Source organism: Coturnix japonica, chromosome 4, assembly GCF_001577835.2.
Source record: "Coturnix japonica isolate 7356 chromosome 4, Coturnix japonica 2.1, whole genome shotgun sequence".
NCBI lineage: Eukaryota > Metazoa > Chordata > Aves > Galliformes > Phasianidae > Coturnix > Coturnix japonica.
This window is the reverse complement of record NC_029519.1, coordinates 11,753,022-11,768,773: the sequence shown is the minus strand read 5'-3', so window position 1 is coordinate 11,768,773 and position 15,752 is coordinate 11,753,022. Positions and strand designations below refer to the sequence as shown.

General features: G+C 45.8%; 1 protein-coding gene across 5 annotated transcripts in view; it reads left to right on the top strand.

Annotated features, from left to right (window-relative positions):
- Positions 1–15,752, top strand: part of NEXMIF (neurite extension and migration factor) — a 113,171-nt gene that overhangs the window by 88,355 nt on the left and 9,064 nt on the right. The window contains exons 1-2 of one of the 5 annotated variants that reach the window (XM_015860661.2): positions 1,240–1,251; positions 5,156–5,159. The exons of the other annotated variants lie outside the window; for them this stretch is intronic. The gene's annotated coding sequence lies outside the window, so the exon portion shown is untranslated. Of the gene's footprint in view, positions 1–1,239; positions 1,252–5,155; positions 5,160–15,752 lie in introns of those variants that run through there. 5 annotated transcript variants of the gene reach the window in all.

The following is a 15,752-nucleotide window of genomic DNA, read 5'->3' as shown; positions in this document are numbered from 1 at the left end:
CCGCCTGTATTGTAGCACCTGTTGCATTTTGCCACAAATTAGAGCACAACATGTTCGCAGCAGGGATGGTTTGTGCTGTTTGCTTGGGCTCCAATTGCTACAGGGCTGGGTGCAGCCTGTGTGCCTTGGGGACCGCACACAGCGAGGATCTGCACAGGGTCTGTTCTTCACCCGGCGCTGTGATATAACATTGGCACCTTGAAAAGCTGTCTCTGCTGTTCCTGGAAAACCTTTGAGGCAGCTTCCCTGAGTAACATGGAATCTGGACACTCGGGTAGCTGGAGCGTGCTGAAGGCAGTCAAACCAGAATCCCTTTTTTATCACAATACGCTTTGATTAAGATCATTATAGCGATGGGAGCAGCACTACTGTTAGCACGGAGTTGGTATTTCTGTCTCACGGGCTGCAGCTCAGTGTTCAAGCTGTCAGCCCAGATGCAATTTAAGAAAAAAAAAAATGAAAACCAAAAATGGTTTCCATCCATTGAAGCATTTTAGAGCTGTGTTTTTAGCTGTGTTTTTATACGATAGATTTTAACTTGCTCTGGAATATTTTTATCAGTAATATACATCTGCATGTTGTAAGGTTTTAAAGGCATCCAAAGAAAATCTTGCACTCCTTCGGTTTTCCTGTATCTTGTGGCATGATGACATGCATGGGCACAGGTCAGGGACCTCTGTACAGTGAACAGGTGCAATCTACACCTATTTGCACACTGTTCTAAGTCCATTTGCTATCTAAAATATTGTTAGTTTCATCTGGAGCTCTGTAAGAAGGGGGAATAATTCAGTGCCTTGCAGCTGTGCATCCTGAACATATCAGCAGTGTTCAGCACAGCCACCCACAGGAGGATGGGCTGAGGTGATGTGCAGCCAGGCTGGCAGAGAGCTGCAGGAGGAATGGGGCTAATCCCTCCGTGTGCAGCACTTGTAGGACTGGCTTAAATTGCATCATTAAAAGGAAGCAAATCTTTATTCCGTTTATGTGACTTTGCTGTCTGAGCCTCCAGGCCATATCTGGGTCACGTTTTAAGTGCTTCTTTGTGGCCCGGCAGGACGGGCACAGTGTTGCTTTGCAGGTGATGCTGTCGCGTTGTTGCCAACTCCAGGAGCATAAGCACTGGCAGAGCACCAGGCAGATGAAGATGGTGGTGCCATGGAGAGGGAAGCACTAAATTTAGATGGTTTGAAACCCTTCACTTCTGCAGTGCTGCGAGATTGTTAACTGAGGTGAAAAAAATTGAAGTACTTTGTGAGTTTCAAATTGATAGCATCCTTTAAAATCTTAGCATAAATTCAGTGGCACTTCACCTCCTGCACACAATTGGATCTAAAGAGCGAGAGTAACTGTGTCATTTCTTCCTGAGCTATACAAAGAACCCATATCAGGGATGTATTAGTGAAATATTGGCAAATCAACACCTGGAAAAGCAACAGCGTACTGTGGGCAGAGGAGTTGCAGCGGTGACCTGACGTGCTGGTGCCATTCAGCCCAGAGATGTGCTCGCTGTTGATAGAAGTGCTGCTTGCTGAGAGCAGGGAGGACCACAGCCCATCAGCTGGTGGAGGTAACCAGAGGTGACACCTGCGTTCAGTAATGGGCATAATGGGCATGGAGATTGTGCAACAAAACATGTGTCATTTCCCTCAAGCTGAAGAGGTTTAATTTCTGATGGGCTCTCAGTGCACCTTGACGTGGCTGGGAGCTGCATTTGACAGCTGGCAGACAGACACAGCACCGTGCTCGCAGCACCCAGCCCTGTGCCTGACTATGGGAGAACTGCTTTGTCCTGGTGGGGCATGTCCTTGGTGCACACCATAACACCAGGCCATGTTTTGTGCTGTCAGCTTTAGGAGATGCCTTCAGTTGGTGTAAGCCTCCAGCTGTGGCTCTGTGCTTGCTTGGGGTGGGCTTCCTCCACTGGTGCTGCATGCATGTCTCTCTGCAAAAGCACTACTCAGCCAAAGCCCTCTACCTATCTGCATTTGGGCTGCATCTGCTTCTTAATGCAGCTTTCCATCGTCCAGGGATCTTTCTGTGCACACTTCTTCCCCATGCCCTTTCCCGTGGAGCAGGATTTACAGCCACAGGTCAGTGCAGACACATGGGAGCCCTGGGCTTTGTAGAGCCATCATGCTGCCATCTGGGATTTCTGCAGCTTCCTGAACCTGTTGTGCACTGGGGTGCTCTGTCATTTCCAGAAGGTTATTCCCAGCCAAATAGAAATGAGGACATGTTGTAGATTATTCACCAAGTGATTTATTTACTTCTTTTCCTTAGTGATCAGTTTTTGCTATAATAAGCCACTCCTCTGTCAGGATTGTTGTGTTTTTCAGGTAGGAGTGAACATGACTCACAATCCCCAAACTTGCCATCCCATAGAGTCCTATGAAAGCATCTTAAGCTGGAGGTGAGCCCAGCTGTCACTCCTGGGGTGGAAGCCACACTCTGCTTGCCATTGAAAACATTCTGTTTTCTTAGGCAGTTCATACCTGATCTGAAATATTTACAAACCCTCAAGCTGAGATAACCTGATTCAGGCCCTTCAGAGCTCTGCATGTCCCCATGCACAGGGCTGGGTACCCTGGCCTGAGCCCTTTGGAGCTCTGCATGTCCCCATGCACAGGGCTGACCGGCCACAGCCGCTGCTCCACCTGGCACTGCCAGCTCCGCCTTGCCGTGCCTGGGGTAAATTGGCTCTTTCTGAAGCAGCTCACATCTCTTTGGGTCTGCTTTCAGCACTGCAGCCCGGAGCTTGCTGCAGCCCATTTATCAGTTCCTGCTCAGAGATTTTTAGCGTGTACCAGGACATCATGTAGGTTTAGCAAACTGGCTGAGACATGCCATCCAATACCTTCTCCATTAACCTCTCAAACGTGGCATGCCAAAAGCCATCACTTTAAATTGCTGCAGGCCTTGTCCTGCTGTGAAAGCAGCCTTTCTCTGTCCTTCGGATAGACTTCGACATGCCAATCCCCATTTTTAAGATCCAGGGTGAAAAATCAGGCTCTGCCTGCTGCGTTGTTCACAGCATCATCTCTCTGTGGTAACGGACAGGAATCCCCTCAGTGACTTTAGGATGTTGTGCTAACATTGCCTTAAAGGAGAGCTGTGGACACAGCTCAAGCACCACTTTAATGCTTAATTTCTGTGTTGCTGTTTGATGAGTTTCCCCTGTGGGCCATCACTTTGTCCCCAGTGTGCATCCACTCGCTTCCTCATTCTGTGGGCAGGTCCAAAGGGATGAGAGGAACAACAGGGGATGGTTCCAAATGGGTGTTTTGGTGCTTTGGAGCATGCATACACAGCACTCTGCTTTGTCCACTGACACCATCCCTGTTCATTAATTTGATTCAGGTGATGTTAAATGGAACCTGCACACCGTGTTTTTACTGGACTTCCATCAAATAGCTCCACAATAGCACCACTTACAGTGCACACAAATATGTCATTCCTCTCTCTGAGTGAAAGTAATTTATCAACAAGTGGCCCTTGTCCCTTTACCATGTAAAGTCTTTGTGAAATACACTTTTACAGCAAGCTATGATTTGTGCAATGTTTCTCCAGTTACAAATATGCTGTTTCTCTTTTAAATGTTAAGATGCAGAAGAATGAAAGGAAGCATGCAGGTCTGAATAATTTTTGAAGGGGAAAGCTATCCATTGTGCAGACACCCTCCTTGAAATGGATAGATCTGCATTAAACGTGTTCTTGAACTTGGCAACAGACTTTATTTTAATCCATTGTGGAGACTTTCCCACCAGCATAAGTGAAATGCACAGAAGGGGAGTGCTGGATGATTTTTCCTTCCTTCACCACCTTTGTGTTTGTCACCTTGGTGGCAAGGGAATCGTTCCCCTGTCCTCATCTGCTGGTGAGAGCACTCAGTGATTGGGACAGGCAGTGATTGGTTCAGTGATAGGGACAGTTGGTGACTGGCATGCCCAGTGATAGAGAGGCTCAGTGATGGGGGTGTCCAGTGATGGGGATGCATGGCATGACCAGAACCAGCTTTGGGTTCACGTCTGGAAGATGTTTGCTTTGTCTGAATGAAGCTCTGCATCTTGATTTCTTTCTCCTCTTAATTGCATAGCTGGAAAATAATACACCGAGAGGGAAGGAAGTGCTTTTAGAGCACACTGCAGACCGGGTGCTTCGACCGTGCATTTCTGTGGGGCTCTTGGAGTTCAGGGCTGGAGTGCTGGGAGGGAGGCAGAGCAGAAACCATCACCCAGGAGCAAACCACCCTTGTGCCTGCAGTGTCCCTTTCTCTCCTGATCTCCATTAAAGGGCTTGGAGGCAACCTGGCATGAAAGGAATTTAATATGTTCTCCTTATTCTGCACATCAGTGTTTCCTCAAAGGGATGCGTTATTTTTCAGCTAAGTCTTTTCCAGGTGCAGCTGATGCTTGCAGTATAAAACCGTGGCGCTGCAGATCCATGTTGGTAAGCGCCATGTGCTGGCAGCTCAGGGAGGTCAATACTCAGTGCTCCAAACAAGGCCATCCTCTGAAAGCGTGCCCCAGTGCTTAGGGAACTAAAGCGACATTGAAACACAAAGTGGTGTTAGCACTGAATTGGTGAGCAGCCATCTGGAATCTCAAAATATCGCCAGGAAAAAGCCATGGAGGCTACAGCATGCAGATACAAGTGGGCAAGATGAAGAACCCAGAGCAGGAAACTTGAACTCAGCATTTCTTTGCTGTCTTTGGCTTCTGGCTCAGCACTAATGTTATTTTAATACAGTTGCATAGCTTGAGTTGCTGTGATTAGCAGAGCAATTTGCAGTGCTTTCTTCAAAAATTGCTAATCAATTTTAGCTCGAAATAGCTGAAAGCCCCCATGTAATTGACGGCTGCTGTCCAAAAAGTGCTAAATAGTTTGGAAAATCTGAAACAGGATTCAAGTTGTTTGCACAAAGCGCGGGATCCCCAAGATTTCTTTGCACATCTTTTAACTGCAGATTGGGGAATAAGAACCTCGGCCTGATTGTGACTTCACCCTTGGGGTTACACTTGAACTGACTGTTGTGTTTTGGCTTTGTCCTGGTCTCACTCTCTGGAGTGCAAGGCTCAGAATTTTATCTGGAATGAAGCTGGAATTTTGACTGGTTTAGAATGTGTTCTGTTGATTCCTTTTTAGCATTTTCAATGAGAAGGGTTTTTATACTTGTAGTAGTTCCTGTGGTTTCCATCAGTTCCCCTGGCTGACCCATGATCCTTTCGCAACCACAGTGGGCACTGTAATCAAGGAGCTGAGAACGTGGCGGTGGGGCTGTATGAGGAAGCTGAACAAAGATGAATTATTTGGTTTTGAGGAAAAATGAAGAAAAAAGGTGATGGTTTGTGGAAAACAAAGTACTTAGTTGGGCTTCACACGAGGCAAAGGCAAACCTGCAGACCTAGTGCTTGCAGCATTGACATGGATTTCCTCCTGTTCCATCGCTTCGTGCCTCATTAATACAGTGAGCACAGATTTGGATACAAATTTTATATTTTTACTGAAGAATTGATTTCGTGGCTGCCTTAAGTGAATAAAGCTGTGATGTATTAACTAGTGTCAGGCACAGGATGTTTACCTATTTATCTTCAGTGTGGCAATGCCTGTAGTTCTCTTTCTTTCTGTTCTCCAAGACTCGTTAACGTTGCAGACGTAACCCAGCTCCTCCTAATGAAACAATTGCAGCCGCTCAACTCGATATGCAGAGCAACACCTCCAGCAAAAGCTGATAAATGCCTTTGTTTATGATTTTTCCTCCCACTATGCTTTCACAGGGAAAGAGCAGGGAAACATATTGACATCCTCCTGGCTGCAGAAGGGTGGCCGGACGGGATGCTGTGCGCTGCTGGTGGTGCTGGGCTGTTGCAGGTGGAGTGCTGAGAGTCCCAGGCTCAGCAACTCCGAGCTGTGCGGTGAATATGAGTAATAATCCATGACCTCACTGTGATTAGAGATGAAAGAAGGCTGATGAAGGGACCCCGCCGTGACACAGAAAAGAATTAGACATTGTCTAAAGCCAGGGCAGTACCGGAGCATTTGGATTTCACATCAGAGATTCACGGGTGAATAATTCAGCACTTGAAAAAATGCTTCAGCCACAGTGTGACATCTCCACATATTCTTTCAGTGATATCCAAGACTTTAACTAAACATTGCTTCCTAGGGAGTTGGGGCAGCTGTCCAGATAGTTCTCCTCTTAAATATCAGCATTCCGAATTGTTACCTGGATACAGGCGGAGATTTGGACCGATATCTTAGGAGCTGTGGGCTCTCCCAAGGCAGGATTTTGCCTTCAGAAATCACCCCCAGTGCTGGGCTGAACCCAACATCTTTCTGAGTGAAAATTAAGAGACGTATCTTCATATTTAATTGACACTTTTGACTAATTGGGTGAACCGCTAAGGCATGTGGCGTTGTGGATGGGGTTGTTTGGGAATTTTAAATAAATGAAACAGTTCTCAAAGGCAAATGTTGGCACATTTATTGAATGTGAATAGAGAAGTGGAGGAAAACTAGGGTGTGTATAAAACAGCCTTGTAAAATCACTTGCTGTTTTATAAAAGCAGGAGCCCTATAAACTAAACCAGCCACTCGGTTTTAAAGCCTCATGCAGGGCTATGAAATCTCAGCAGTCCGGATGAGCAAGTGTTAATGTGTTCGTGCAGCCCTAACTCTGCTTCCTAGAACATATACATTATAATAAGTCTTTAAATAAATGATCACATATTATTCCTCAAATAATTCATCCTTTTTCTGAATTATTAGCTAAAAATGGATGCTATCTTATAATCATCATCAATTCAGACACCTTATCAGGCCCGATAACTTCTTTTCGCTGTGTGATAAGTGTTTTGATCATTTGCTTTTCCTACCTACCCCTATTCCCTTTTTAGTCAGAAGCATTAGCTCCTTCAGATGCACATCACGGGGTGAGACTTTGAAGCTGTTTTCCCTGTAGGACGTGGTGCTCCAACTGTGCAAGCTGGCTGAGCCCACTTGCTATGCCATGAAACACACTCAGGTCAGTGGGTGCCGCACAGGGCTGTGTGCACATCCCTCCTGCATTTGCTTCGTCTGGGGGACCCAGTAGGACTGGCTAAGAAATCAGCTTTAATGGCTGAAGGTTCCATGTGAAGGAGGGAAGTAAAGCCATTCTGGGCACCACTATCATCTTTGCCTGTTCCCTAGCAGCCTGGCTCACCTGGATTCTCAAGGGCTGCTGTAACCTGCAGCCCTGCGGCCTGGGTGGTGCTGTGAATGCTCCCATCTGGCAAAGCTGAGCACAGCTGGACACAGCTGGACACATCTGGGCACAGCAACCACATGGAAAAGGGCCCCCATGTGCACCAAACAGTCCCTGCATGACTGCAGAATGAAGGAGCCCTTCCACCTCTCGTGGCAGCTTTGTTCCTTCCCATCTCATCCAGGCACTCAGTTCTGTGCTTTTATGAAAACTCTGTGGATTTTATAAATGAGCACTTTTTATCCCGAGTCCACGTATGTTAATTGCTAATGAGAGAAAAAAATGAGCTTTTCTAAGATTTCTTTTTCACTATAAAATTTCTAATTCGAAAGTATTGGAAAAGAGCCGTTTACCTCACTAGGGCTACTGCAGCTGTCCTGATGAGCTTTCCTATCCTCCTCCAACACCAACCAGCTTAATTGCCCTCTTTAGTCCAAACTTCAGTATATTACAAGTTCATACAGATTTTCACTCTTTTTTTTTTCCTTTTTTATTTTTTTAAACCAGGTTATTAACAGAGATGAGAAGAAACTTTTCTAGCAGGGAATCTTGAACTTTAGAACTGAGCCTTTTCTTCAGCATACCTCTATGTAATGTGTTTCCTCATGCTATCCTGTCTCTGTATTAATCCATGTCTTTAAACAACATTTTACACACCATTCTTCAGCCGAGTTATTTGATAATATCAGTGTGCAGGGAACCGTGAAGCATCTCTTTTCTTAGAAAGCTTCGGTAATATTAATGTACTTGACCTTGGTCTCTCATATTTCCTGATTAGGTTCACAGGAAGGCTTTGCTAAGCTTTTAAGATACTGTCTTGTAAACCTGTAGGTAAACACTGCAATAGAAAAAGAATTTTGGTACAGTAATTTTATTTAAATGAAGCAATTCTTCCCATCAAGAAATCTCCTCCCTGAACTATTCGTTAATGGATTTTGTTGTTTTAGGCTCGACTGATACATAATTAGCATTGGAGAAATCCTTGTGTTTTGGTAACACATCCCCACATCTCACTGAATTTTCATCCCCTGCAGGTTTACAGGAGCTGGAGTTTTTGATCATTCTAGCCTCATTTTCTCAGAAATGCGGGCCCTTAACTTTTCTGATTCATCTGAACTTTAGATCCAGAGATTGAGAACGACAGGCTCAGAATGCTGTTGCTTTTAAGGAGAGGAGTGCTGTTGTGGTCAGTCTGTGGCCATACTTAGATGGCCAGGGCTCTGGGAGGCTGTGCACAAGCAGGGAAAAGCAGGCAGTAAGGCAGGGGTGCTTCACAAAGGGCCTCACTTCCCCCATTCTGGGCTATGTTGTGCTTTGTGGCTTATTGATGGTGGCTGCGGTTTGTGGTTTGAAGCTTTGTGTCCTTCTTGTCCCAGCCCTGCCTGCCTCCCATAACCATTTCTTAGCAATTTGCTCTTAGATACTTCTGACAGTCTTTGCAGAGATGTTGTAGCATGGGACAGCGTAGTGTGGAGCTGTGCTTTTCCTGAGCATTGGCTACATTTTGATTTCCTAATTACTAAAATCAGGTCTGCTAGGAAATAATGAGCCCAGGTTATTTGTGACCTTCATGGAGCTACAGAGCAAATCAGTTCCAAGCTGTGTGCCTGTGCCATAGTGCAAGGCGTCTGGGTTCTTCTCTTGCGGATGCATTCAGCCTCACACTTTGCTCCTTACCTAAATAATAATGAGCTTTCCCACTACTCGCTTGCATTCTCAGGGCTGGGGTCAGTGGTCTCTTCTTCCATAGCACTGCCCTGCTCTGAGGCTGGGTCTGCATCCTCATTGCCTTCCCATCCCCCTTGCTCCTTACTGTTTGTTGCTGAGCTCGGGCTGTCCTTGCTGCTCCCATTTTTCAGCCTCTTCAGTCTCCACGTTCCTGCCTGTATATTCTTCTGCCCACACGGTTCTGGCTTTCCCCAGTTCCCCTCAGCCTCACCCCATCCCCTTGCACACCCGCATTGTAACAACCTTTCAGTCCGCTCTCGTCTCCTGGTACTTCTGGGTTTAGCAGCAATCCCTTCTCTACCATTAAGCTGAAATGCGCTGTATTTCAGACATTCCTTCATGCGTTTCAGCTTCTTGAGGCTTTTAATTGCTGCCTTTTTCCCTTTATGATATACTGCTGTTCATGATGTGTGAGAATACATTTACAGAGAAAGCTTCTTCTGTATTTTATGTGTGCTTTGTCAGGAAGGCTATAATTTTGTTCACTTCCTTCCTTTTTCCTTAAAGTTGTTTGTGACAGGTCTTGAAACACTTGCACCTTAAGTCCTCCCAGAGTAAGGTCAGAAACTGTCATTTATTTCAGAGTCTGCTCTAAAATAGTCAGCTCTTAATATCGTGTCTCGGGGTCTGCTGGAGTTGGGGCTCAAGCTCTGTGATAATTGTTGCATCTGCTTTCAGCTTGAGAAGAAAGTGGAGGCTTGCTATGAATATTAACAAGCCATCCATCCTTTACACCTTCTGGGAACACACGAGTTCTTAAATTGTTTCTTCTTCTCTAGATTTTTGTGTTCTCCATTTTCTCTGTGAGCTCTTTTTTTTTATCAACTTCATTGTTCCCTGATTTTTTCCTAATTGGAAGCTTTTATCCATATTTCTATCTAGAGTGCCAAACCTGTTCGCAGCTAACATTTATTCTGTCAAACCCTATCTCCTCTGCAGGCTTTAGTTGTCTTGCTGCTGGAATGAACTCTCTAAGACCTCAGTCTTGCCTCCCTCCTTCACTCGGCCTTTTCTCCCATCGTCATCATCATTGATAGGACAGAAGTGCACAGAACTACAAGGAGACTGATTTCTTCATGAGAATTTTCTAGCTTTGAAACTGGGACTCTGAAATTTGGCATCCATCCACGGTCAGGGAATGGTGGCCATGATGGGCACCATGATGCACAGAGTAGGAGGATTATTTTCTGCTGCATCTTTCTTTTGGAACTTCACCTTTTGAACAATACCGGTTCTGGAAACCTCACATTTTGTGTGGTTTTTTTTTGCTTTTTTCTCTATCTTATGGTGAGCACAGGTTTTGTTGGGACAAAAAGAATGGGGAAAAGAGAAGACAAGGAGGTATTTTTCTCTGCAGGCCTTGCTACCCTGGTGCAGCACAGTGGCCTTGCTTTGGGAAGGGGCGGTGCGGTCAGGGCCGCAGCCCGGGGAGCGCTCTGGGAAAGCATTACTGCTGTTTGCATCTGATTCGTGGCAGATGGCCCTGAACTCGATCTTTTAATTCTGCCTGAGAGTTAATGAAGTCCACCAAGGGCAGAAGATGTTGTTAGGAAAGGCGCAGCATGTTCAACATCCATTTGTACTGCAGAGAGAGCTGAATTCTTTTCTACTATTACTCCACTGAATGTAAATATCTCAGAGACATTTACATGCTATTTCTTTTTAAGTATATAATGTTTTCATTCAAAAGTATCATAATTCTTAAAAGACCTGTCAGAGGCTCTGACATGTAATTAATTTCTCTAAAGCTCTTTTTTTGAACGATATAACCGCATATATAGAACTCGTTCCAACACCTGCGCTTATTCACAACTCTGCAGGAAAAAAAGCCACATCTTCTGCTTCGCTTCTTCCCCCACTTCTCCATAAAAAGATTTTCCTTCAGTGTGGATACTCCCTCTCCATCCACCCTCATGATCTACGACAAATAAAAGCACTTGGTATGTAAAAGGTGTGTGCAAATAGGAATTGGCACACCGGGCTTTGTCTGGGTGCTTGTGACCTTTTGTTTATTCAGCTTCAAGCTGAAACACTCTCACAACTTTAATTATGGAACAGCTATCATTAACCCATAATCTAGTCCAGCTAATACAATTCCCATTTGTGTAGGTGGGCTTTCAGTCAGTCTGGTAGGCTGTTTATTTTTACCTGGTGGATTTTTATTTTTTTTTCTCTGCTCGGGTGTATATTAAGCTCCAACAGGATGATGCTGGTGCTGGCAGTATCTGAACGAGGAAATGCTCGCAGCCATGGGCATCATCCACGCCATCAGACGCTGGTTCCTTGGCAGGCATGGCCAGCTCTGAGTGCCTCCATTGCTGCTGCAGGGGTTCAGGAGCCAGACCCTAGTGCCTCCCAAGGGAGAGCACGGGCAGGAGGAAGGCTTAATGCAGAGCAGCTCCAGGGGCAACCCCTGGGCACATCCTCACCCCACAGCACCTTTGGCAGCACTGAGGGGTGGACCCTCACTTGTGCACTGTGCAGACAGCCTTCAGGATTCCCCTGCTGGGGGAAAAGGGTGTTTTTGGGGTGAGAAAGAAGCAGAGCAGCTTGGTGATGTCTTTGTAGAGGACAAGCTTTGAGCAGAGGCATTTTTCCCTCACAGTTGTGTAAAGCTTTCACCCTTGTAAAACGGATAGTGTAAGAAAGTGCTTAAATCCAGGCTGTATAAAAATGTGCCTGTTTTAAGTGCACATAAAGCCTGTCCTTTACTTGACTTGAACATGGAAACATGCCCAGATGTTTTAGCTTTGTAATTCAAGCATTTCCTCCTCTGTTGTAAGTAAATAATTGGCACCCCTCAGTTTTGTTTCCTGTAGGGAGCGTTGTTCGTGTTGTTGTTGCTTTGCATACATACTCTGTTGAATTCATAGGTAAAGAAATACATTCATTTTACTCCAATGAACTGACAAAATGTGTCATGTTGAGTGTGCCTAGGCTGTTGCCATGTCACCAGGAGCAGAGAGAGCTCATGGAGCCTCAGCTTGGACATTGCTCTGACCACGTCTGTCTTCTGAGACAGATGCTCCAGCAGTAGCAATGCCCATGAAGTCTCTCAGGCACCAGCTGGGTTTTTAAAGAAAAAACACAAAAACGTGTTGGGTTATATGGCCTGAAGAACACATGCTCTTGAGGCCTTGGACCTGCTTCTGAGGTGATGGGAGGTAAATGGGAGGATCCACTTTTGATGCTGCGTTGGTGTTCTGCCAGACACCTGCACACGACGTTGTTGCTAACAGCTTTTGCACAACCCCATTATCATGAGTAGTGGGAAAATGTACAGGAGACATGAGGAGGAGAGAATTTTCTCAGCCGTGGTGGTGAAGTTTTTTTCTGAGGCACTTGCAGTCCTTCTACTGACATCAACTGCAGGACTGAAAGGGATTTCTCCAGGTCACAGAGTCCTGTGTGCTGCTATCACAGGCAATTGTTTCCTGTCCCTCTGCCCATTAATTTGTCCATCTCTTGCTGAAATCTAGTTGGGTTATTTTCCAGTTCCAATGCCTGCTTTCTGCAACTCATTCTTTTCCATCTCGTTTCGTAACCAGCACATTTTTCAGTTATGCCAGCTGTGATCTTAGCGGACCCCAAGTGCACGGTGCAATTGGGGTGAGGCTGTCTTTAGGAATTCTTCCTGATGACTGAACCACTCTGCTTGCCCTTGAAGCCCAGCCTGGCATGCCGTGCTCCTGCTTTCCTCCTCCAGAGACATGGAGTTCGTCTGACTCCACGGCTTTCACCATCATCTTCCTCCATCCACTCCAGCTCCAGTCGAGTTCATAAACTTCAAGCTGGTGACTGAATTTCCTCCTGCCGCTTCTTCATAATAGTGTGACCTCAGTCGTGTGTGTCTTCAATGGCTGGACGCTGTCTGCAAGCCGAAGCCTCTCCCTTTTGTTCTTCTGTCTGCATATGGCTCTGTTCAGCTCTCCTGCTACCCACTATATTCTTCGCCGATCACCTTTCTACCCTAGCTCTCTGTTGGTTTAGCTTTTCTTCCCAGAGATCCAGCTGTTCTCTGCTTTGTTACTCCCAGTTTTCGGTTTCTTCTTGTTCTGCATTGCGTCAAGCCCCTTTGTCAGCTTTATTTCATAGTTGCTGGTGTTTCTCCCTGTCCACCTTGGGAGCTGACCTTCTGTGGTCACAGTGCTCTAGAGAGGTCCTCTTGTTCAGCTGGTCTCTGCAAACCTCAAATTGTCAGTTTCATTTGCACTTCATCTCTCTTCAATCGTATCTGAAAATCCCCTGTCTGAATTTGTTTCAGTTCTTTCCAGCTCATTTCTAGAACTCAGCTCCACACTCAAGGTACTTCAGTCAAGGCAAGCAGTTGTCTGCAGGCACAGCCCCTTCATTCTTGCATTTCATTGTCCTCTTTGTCTTCTCCAGTCTTCGGATTACATGCACCAGAAACTTCCCTTCTGCGTTTCTTTCCCTCCTGTGCACTTGCATCCCAAAAAATAGCAAAAGGAGATGAAAAATCACCCAGGTTCCCCACTTATAGGCTGTCTTTTTCTGCCTCTGCCTGTCCAACTGCCTGCTTGCTGATAGCTTGGCTTTTGCCCAGTGAGTCCCGCTGTCTCCATGAGGTTTGCCTATGACACACTGGTGAGAAGTGATGAGGGGCAGAAAGCAAAGCTGCCCTCGCATCTTGCTTGCAGATCCCGCTTCCAACATGCGCAGCTGGCAGGCAGCCCCAGGGCGGCACGAACCACAGTCACACCCAGCAGCAAGAAGCCAGCAGGCAGGGACACATCTGCAAACGCACACGTAAGACCTTGCTCCTGTCTCCTTCAAGAAGTCCCAGTGGCAATAGAATGATGCATTCCTAACAGTGCCTGGGATTCTTCTTTGTAAGCCTGCTGGTGTTTTATGTCCACATTAGTTTTCTCTCTGGAGGTCTTTTGTGCACTGCAAATGACAAATCCACATTATTGGAGAATCATTGTTTCTGCTTTTGTATTATGTTTTATTCATTGCAAGCTCTTATTTTAATATGATTATGTTACCAGTTGAAAACAGGCCACCTGTGGCATTTTACACCAAATTGCTATAAACAGATAAACCCTGGCAAAAAATCAGGTCAGCAAACCAGTGCAGAGATGATGCTTGTGCTTCTGAGTGATGTGGGTAGACAGAAGATGTGGCCATAGGCTTCACCTTATTTTGCTGCTAAGCAGATACTTGATGTGCAGAATTCATCTTTCTGCAGCAAGTTCTGGATCGTCTCTTGTCCTTCAGCCTGATTCCTATAGGTTAAACAGTGAACAGTGAGAAAGGGCTGGTATGTAAAGGCCAGTCTGATCATCCACAAATACTCTTTGAGTGCTTTGAAGTGAACTCGTGAGCAGCAGTTTGAGATGTGTGAGCATCCATAGCCAAGTACTCTGGACTCCAACCCGACCCACCTACAGTCATTTCACATGGAAGGTCTCTCACACCTCAGAGACCATGAAGGAGTACAAAACCCATCGAGCCAATTACAGTCTGTTGGATATCCTTAAATAACAACTCTGCTTTTCCTTCTCACAAAGCTTTCTCATGCCATTAACAGCCACTCCCAGAAGCCTCACTGGCCCACATAGTGCTTCAGCCTCCCATTCAACGGGCCAATGTTAGGACATTAGGAAGGAGTCATGATGTTATAGACCATTCCTCGAAAACAGTGAGCAGCTTTCATGCTTAAAAGTTAATCTTCTTCAAGTTGCCTGATACCTGGTGTGTGGTTTGGAGCTTGGAGCTCCTCAGCTGAGCTCAGTTGCCTTTCGTCAGTGTTGGTGGCAGCCCAGGGTGCCTGCAAGGGAGTGAAGGCTTATTGGAGCCCAGCGACTTGTCGTGAGCTTTGAAATATGGATTTGCATCAAAGTAAAACTCTGCGGGTTAGTTAAATATTCTTCTAAATATGCAAAGGAATTGGGTTACTGATGCTTGTTATTCTTATCTTACTCTTGGTGTCACAACATCTTTAAGCTTGGTGAAGGTTTTGCTTACTAAGACAGTTGTAAAGATTTCACGTTAATTAAGAGGGCTTCACTGTAAATCTGAATATGAATGAAGTTTGGCTGCTGAACTCAGGGCAGTGAGTACCGTGGGGAGACATGGCATTGACAAATGTTGACTTAAAAAAAAAACAGTGCTTCCATCTATTACCTGTTGTGAGAGAGAGCAAAAGTTGAGTTCAGGTTGCCAGAAGTTACAAGCAGATTCGGTCTTTGATTTCTGATTGAAGAGGTGTGGTCCTGCTCATCTGGCTGTTCCCTGCTGCCTGTGCCAGGACTCAGCTGTGTCTCTCCGCTGCACCGTGTTCCTCTCCTTGGGCAGGTGGCAATTGCAACGTGGGGCATCTTCAGCAGAGGAATGGAGAGAACCTGGCTGTGATCTTGATCCTGGGTTTGGTGCCTCCAAGAAATGATGGATGCAAATAGGACCAAGATGAATTTTAACATGGCATGATCTGTGAGTGCTGGCAGGTGGCATGGGAACAAGAGCAGCAATCTGAGGAAGGAGTTCTGATGGTGAAGAAGTGTTTTCAGTGAAAAATGATGCAGGAGATACTTATTGCAGAAAGCTCCTTAGGCGAAGTTTCTCATGCCTGGCGGTGCCTGGACAAGGAGAGTACTATCATCTGGCAGCTTATGAGAGCTGTTATCACTTGAGACATCTGAACTTTTCTTCCAACTCTGCCACAGAATCACTGTTGTCAGACCGGGGGCAAGTCCCCTCCTCTGTGTGTGTGTGTGTCTGCTAACCCGTCTGCCAAATAGGGATAATAACGCTTACCTGC